The sequence below is a fragment of the Saccostrea echinata genome, unplaced genomic scaffold, assembly GCF_033153115.1.
Source record: "Saccostrea echinata isolate AGI-Se365-2 ecotype Australia unplaced genomic scaffold, CSIRO_AGI_Sech_v1 ptg000001l, whole genome shotgun sequence".
Classification (NCBI taxonomy): domain Eukaryota; kingdom Metazoa; phylum Mollusca; class Bivalvia; order Ostreida; family Ostreidae; genus Saccostrea; species Saccostrea echinata.
In genome coordinates, this window is record NW_026889750.1 from 10,830,961 (window position 1) to 10,838,459 (window position 7,499).

Here is a 7,499-nt window from a genome sequence, read left to right on the forward strand (position 1 = left end):
TCATTTCATGTATATATATTGACTGAGTGACTTTAACTTGACCTTTGTTCTACTTTTCAAAGGTTAGGTTTATCATTAACGTGTAGCTTTTAAATTGTGAGAGATGATATACTACTAGTATGTTCAGTCAGTACATATATTGCAAAAAGTACTTATGGACAAGACCCACCAGCCCACCCCTCGATGTACATCAGGAAGAGATGACCACCCTCTTCGTGGATCTCTGGGGAGAAGAAAAGATAGGGTGGTAGGAAGGGGTAAGGAGAAGTAGACGTTGGGGGAGAAGATGGGGGAACACAGGGGAAATATTTTTCTTGTAAAAATTATGTTTCTCTTGGAGGATATTCGTCTTTTATTTCGAAGTCAAGAAATGGATTTTTTTTCAATGAGGTGTATGAGAGGAAATGCCTGAGAGCATGTATACATGTATGTATACAAGATCAAAGGGTGGGGTGTCTTTTTCAACAATCACAATACTACAAATTGTCAAACACGATATGTCATGACACCCTTTATTAATTTAAATTCAATAATAATGGAATCTAGGGTGTGAAAGTGTATATCTACATGGATTGAAAATACAACTAGTTTACATTTGACCAACTATCAGATCTATATGTAGATTCATATGGTATTTTTTTTTACCAGGTGATAATTCTCTCTCTCTCTCTCTCTCTCTCTCTCTCTTTCTCTCTCAAAAATCTCGGTCAATATCATTATCGTTATTTGAACTTTGAAATCAGAAGTTCGATGTCTTGATTATTTATGAATCAATAACAAATTGAAAGAGTATCAAATTTATTTGAACAAAGACGAAGGAGTAATATTACCTGTGGCAAATTCGTACTAGATTTTGTTTTAACGAAGGAGTAATATTACCTGTAGCAAATTCGTACGACTAGATTTTGTTTTTGTCGGAGTTATTTCGGATTAGAACTCGTGAATAGCGGGATTCTGATAAATTATTCAGAATGCAGGAAATCCATCAAGAATTGAAGGTATAAATAAATAAATAATTTACATCATTTCCCAACGCAAAGTTGCCGACGAAATGTGCTGAAATTAATTTATTGATGTCCCCTAAGTGCATTTCTTCTTCTATATATACAATATCAATTTACAACGATTGAAAGAAGTAAATTATTGCAAGCATATATTCTCTCTCTCTTACTTTTTTGGGGCAGTATTTTTTTCTCAAAAGAACAACTCTCTCTCTCTCTCTCTCTCTCTCTCTCTCCATTTACTTTGTTTCAAGTAGGTGATAAGACTTATAAAAGGACAAATTAAATTTAGATTGAAGAGATTGATAGCACGCCAGCAACATATAAAACTAACAATACCGATCTATTTTTTTTAATAATTACCCTGAGTAGGTTTAAATAAATGAGACCTTTTGTATTTATACCAAAACAGGTAAATTGAAAAATTAAATTGTGATATCTATACCAAAACATTCTACTGCTTATCAAAAATCATCCAACTTATTTCAATAGAGCTGAGTTTGGCTTGTAAGACACGTGCGGATCCAGGTTTTTTTTTCTAAAGGAGGGGGGGGGGGGACGTCCCAGTCAAAAAATTTCCATCCCAGAAATTTCTTGACTAGCAATAAAAAAAAAACCCATCAAAAAACAAAACAAAAACAAAACAAAGCATAAACTCATTTTTCCCAAACGTGAAAAACTTATTTCTTAGCAGGGGTCAATGTTTTCTTGGGGGAGGAGGGGGTTTCCAAAGTCATTTTTTTTTATTTGCTTCAGTGTATACATTTAATAACTCTGCAAAACCAGGGGGTCCGAATCCCCCGACCCCCTCTAGATCCGCGCATGTGAGTCTAATTAAATTTCTTACATTAATAAAAAGTTGAGTGTGAGATTTCTTTCAATGGAAAAGGAGAGGGTTACACTTTTTTGTTGCAAAATTATATACAATGTACATGTATGTAGGAGTGCATGTACAAGTATACAATAAGAAAAAAATTAAATCCTCGAGTAAAGGTGAGGCTTTTTGTAAAATATGAAGTTCCCCCTTGGATTTCTATGATTTAAAAAAAAAATCAAGAACGGGTTCCTTATGCCGAATTTCCTTTGACATTGGAACTGATAGACATCATTTACATTCATGGGGCGCAGGAGGGCGTTGTCATATTGTAATTTTTTTATTTACCTGGTGGTGGTGAATACAAAAATTACAATTTTTCATTTTGTAATTTTTGAATTAATTTACTAACCACCCGGTAAACTCAAAAATGACAATATGACAGTGTACCCCGAATTTATTAAAATTATTTCTTGAGTATTGAGGATACTCGTTCCATTCCACTTTTCTTCAAGGAATAAAACATGTATTCTTCACTTCTATATTGTTGTTCAGTGTAGTACACAGCTACTCAAAACATTAGTTATGTAAATGGGTGAAATACAAACAAAATTGCGGAGCTGGGAGCTTTACTGAAAATTATTTTCATCAGTCTGACAAGTTTGAATACAAGGGATGTCTTTTAGTTTGAACTTTCTACAGTATGTTTGATAGAGCCCCCCCCCCCGACTTTATCTTTTTAGCCGTTAGTACATACAAACTAGGAGAGCTTTACTTGCATTATTTATTCGGTTAGAGTTTTTTCGTTCATCACTCCCGTTCTTTGCTAAAATATTGATAACTTCTTAGTGCGAAAATTTGCAGGATAGTGAACTGTGTCGCTTTCGTTGGTAGAACACGCTGAATTATTTAGCGACCAATGGATGGAAATCAAGAAGAAATTCTTCTGATGACACTGGAAGATAATTAATGATTTCTATATATTAATTATGAGTGCATATGTGGCTGAATAAATAATATGAGGCAATTTCTATAAACAATACAGAATTTGACTTTTGATTCGCATAGAAGCTTATACATGTAGCCTGTTTCAATAATACTAGTCATTTTCCATACTTGATGTTTAAATGATTTAAATGAATGTATTTTTAGAGCATGTAGTATTATTGCTAATATTAAATTTTCTTTTATTTGGAAACTATTTCTTTTTATTTTCTTAGTGTTCAAAAATTATACATTTTATGTTTGCACTCATATAAAGTATACAACCATATACATGTATATGTATAAATATGCAGTTGTCAAATCTTCGCTATACTAAAAATTTTCATAAATCTGTCGCTTTATGATACAGATATTTTAAAAGAAACACATGATATTGACTCATTATATGTTACTTTAATTTTAGCGTTATTTTGCTAAATGCATATTAAGATTTCATAAAGAGATTGTATATTTGGGGAGAAATACGGTGAGTGGGGGATAAGGGGCCGGGTGGGGTAGGGGTGCGCACTCCATTCATAAAAGCGACGTGCGATATTGTTTTTAAAAGCTGATCTAAAGATCTTTGTCAGACATCTCGCATTTCCTTTCCATTTATTTGTAGATATCACTAAAAATGTTCATGTTATGATATCCATTGAATACACATCCTAATTTTTTAGCCTGGATTTTTTCCAGAATTTGATTTTTTTTTAAGTGGTTAAAACAGCCATTTTTGATAGGTATTTGAAGAGTCGAGTAGCAAATTCCCATTTTTCCGGAATCGTCGTACATGTTCGATTCAAGAGTTATTGTTTCCCTGTTGAAAGAGGGCGCTAAAATCTGGTGTTTACATTCCTGAAAGATAAGAAAATCATGGAAAATAAGGTTGCTAGACGATATGTTACTAAGGTACTATTTTCAAATAAGACTTTGTAATTGTCTCATAGGATATTGAGACATTTCATGATGCACGGGGGCTTAGTGTAATATTGAATAATTCATGACCTAGGCTATTATAGCAGACGCATTATCATAGCGTGGTCAAAAATATAGGTCTAGTGAAATATGCAACATATTAACGTCAATATTTTGACAAATGCGTTGTGCTAAAGCTGTATTACATATTATACATATACTGAATTAAAATTTTAGAGCCTGTGGCATTTCATAGAATCTCTTACCTCCATCTGTCTATGCCGTTTTTAGCTGTTGATCACTGTTTATTCTTGTGTCCTGTAATAGTCTCGGCACAAGTAGAAAATTGTCATGGATTCAAGTTTCAGTCCACAATTGCCCACTTTTACCTGTTTTATTACTGTATATATTGGTAAAAATATAGACCTACAGCTTTTACAATGACCAACATATTTTTTAACATGTTTAACCTATGGCATAATGTTGTGCAGAACAAACTTGTGTTTTTCTGGAATATGCTTTTTAAAAATGAAATTATGGCATATGGAAAAAGTTGGTGTATACTTAGTTAAGTATGCATTTAAGATGGAGAGAATGGATTGGAGCTCTAACATTCATAGTGATCAAGTCCTAAATGTCGGCAGCCAACATAATCTTGGTAAGGATGACAGCTAAGTTGAGCTGACTGGTCAGGGAGCGACAGCTTACACCCATATTTCATTGTTTCCTTTCCCGTCTTCACAGTCTGAAAATGCATGGATATGGAAGAATTCTGATTTTTGTTAATTTAATCAATTAATTAATTATTATTGTTCATTAGTGACCATGCATTTTTATATTAGATATATATAGTTACCTTGTCAGATATCTTCAGTTAAAAAATAGTAGGAAAAGCAGGCAAAGGGGACACACTGACACAGAAAATATTGATAAACATCTTCATAATCATCATTTAGAAATTATTTGTATTTGTGTCAAAAGAGGTAAAATACAATCAACAATTGCACAAAAGATTTTTTTATGAATTTGATAGAAAGGAATACTTTCTATTTCCACCATTTAAGAGTTATAGTCAAATGTGACAGTATATTGTTGTGGATTTTATATGCATCAGAAGTAGAAATAAAAACGTTATCAATTTATATCTATAACAGGAAGTTGTTGACTTAGTGTTGATGGTCCATCTCCAAATACAATGTTCATGCCTCATTAATGTCATAATTTTTATCAATGGATAATAAATTCAGGGCTTTCATTCTCTTACATATGTCTGTTAGTTCTTCTATTCTTTAATGGGAATGACAGATACATTTAACAATCAAAATTAGGATTGAGGTTGGCATGTTTTGTATTAATTCTCAGCTACGTCATAGTTGTCCCAGTCAGACGTCCAAACATGCCTCTATAATAAATTTGAAGAGTTTCAGTAATGGATTCCAAAATAGAAAGTATTGATATTTGGCAGTAAAATTTATTTTATTTACATGCTTTGGTGTACTTGTAAAACTATTTTTTTTTCACAAAAATGTTTGAAATTTCAGTTTCAGTAAACTTAAATAATTTTTTTTTACTGGTAAGTATCATTTGTTTTAAGCCAATAAACATGATAAAGTACATACCCTGCAATTTGCATACTAGAAATGACTGTATAAGCCTTTCACCTTGTCACATGATGATGTAAATTATTTCCGTTATAATTATACTAAATATGCCTAACAAGGGAAGTACTGAAATTTAGCATCTAGCTAACAGAATGGGAGTAAATTTGGTATTAAACAGGACAATGACAGTTGTCTTTCTAAACCATTTTGTGTAGCTACATGTAGTGCCTTCCTTTTGTTGTTGCATCCTAGCTATGCTAGTTTTTCACTTTCCCTTACCACTGACCCTGTCCTTTTTGTTTATTGCCTGAAATTTTTTTTTTATTTTCAAGACAGTGATTTCATAATCAAAACTTAATTGAGATATACATATTCATTGTTTTCATATCAAAACTAAGTAGTTAGGACAGATACATGCTATACATAAACAGCATACATGTATCTACGGAAATTGAATCGACATTACAAAGAGAGATGATTTCACATCATATTTTTAATAGAATGATTATAATGATTGACAATTTTAATTTTCTGTAACATATTTTGTAAAAGTATTATATTATAATTAATTTTGTTTTTTTAATTTCCCATTCGCTGATTGTGTATACTGTATTTAATTGAAATAAGAGAAATTTGGGGGGGGGGGGGATTTGACTAATTTGAGTTCATAATATGTGCTAGTATTTTTGTCAACTGATTTAAAAGCATTAGAAAAATATTTACCATGATTTAAAGGAGGTTATCATAGTAACATAAAGGTAGACTGTTATTGCTGTGGTATGGTCTACATGTATACATTTCCATACCCATAGGAATAACTTACAGCTAGGAAAGAACTTTTCTACAAAAACTGGCATATCTTGGTTTGAACTTTTAAACTCTTCGTCATCAAACATGAAAGTTCCATGTAAATTATATTGACAGTAATGAAAAATTTATATGATATGTATAGTTTATTGATTATAACTGTGTCTATTGCTATCATATATCATTTGTTTATGATTTTCAATGAAAGTTTGATGCCAAATCAATGTCAAACTTGGTTTTATTAGGTTTCAGTTGCATGCACTGTCCAAGGTTACACTAATTAGAGGAATATCTTTTAAGTTTTTACTTATTTTATTAACAAATATTTGGTACATGTGTATTTTCACATAAATCTTTCACCATCGTGAATAATTCTTGGTCATTTTCATTTATACTTAGTAATGCATGATTTTTTATCTTGTTAATTAGTTGGTGTCACAGAGGAAATAAATATTAATTTAAATCTTGCTAGTCCACAGTTGCCTGCTAGGTATTGACGATTATAATCATGCAATAAACAAAAAATACATTTACCTATAAGTTCATTTTGTAATCCAAGATCTTGAAGGAAAAAAAAATCTTTTGTGAAGATAGAATCCAACGTAAATCATCATATATAACATATATATCATTTTTATACCTTTGTATATATCATTTACTTAAGATTTGAAAATTATCTTTAAATATGTAATTACATTGAGGCTTTATCAGGAAAGTTAGAGAAGCATATGTACCTGTAGAAACTCCACTTTCTCTTCTAGAGGCTTGAAATCCTGAATAGTGGTTCCTAAGACAAAGTTCCAAATAATATGTGACAATATTGCAGATCTTCAAGTATTCAAAGCAAAAGATCATCACTGACAGATTTATCTTTCAATGATTAAATCAATATAAAATCTTTTATCAGAAAGGGGCACCATTAGGGTTTATAGATAGGTAATTTATGCCTCATTTATAGAGGCAAACATAAAGAAAACTGAAATTATCTTCCTTATTAGACCATAAAGGTACAAATATATAAAGGTACAAATATAAAAAGGTACAAATATATAAAGGTACAAATACATGTATAAATTCTGCTGTAGGAGAACACATTTACTGCTTTGTAGTGATGTAAATTATTATTTGTTGAACTAACAGATCGAACCATAGTGAATTTAGGATTTGAATGGTATTTATCAAATTGTATAAACCATTAAGAAGGTTATAAGTTCAATATAATCATTGCAAAGCTTAAGGATAAAAGAAATCAGTGATTTTGTGAAGGAGACTAGAAGCTATATAATATTTGACTGCCCCTCCATTAAGCCCCATTACTATAACCCGTCTGATAGGAGAAATAAAATTTAAGTTAGATCCTTATGTCTTACCTTGACA

The 7,499-nt window shown here is 31.4% G+C and overlaps 1 protein-coding gene across 1 annotated transcript in view; it reads left to right on the forward strand.

Annotated features, from left to right (window-relative positions):
• Positions 1-7,499, forward strand: part of LOC133185180 (zinc phosphodiesterase ELAC protein 1-like) — a 295,055-nt gene that overhangs the window by 108,878 nt on the left and 178,678 nt on the right. The window lies entirely within an intron of this gene.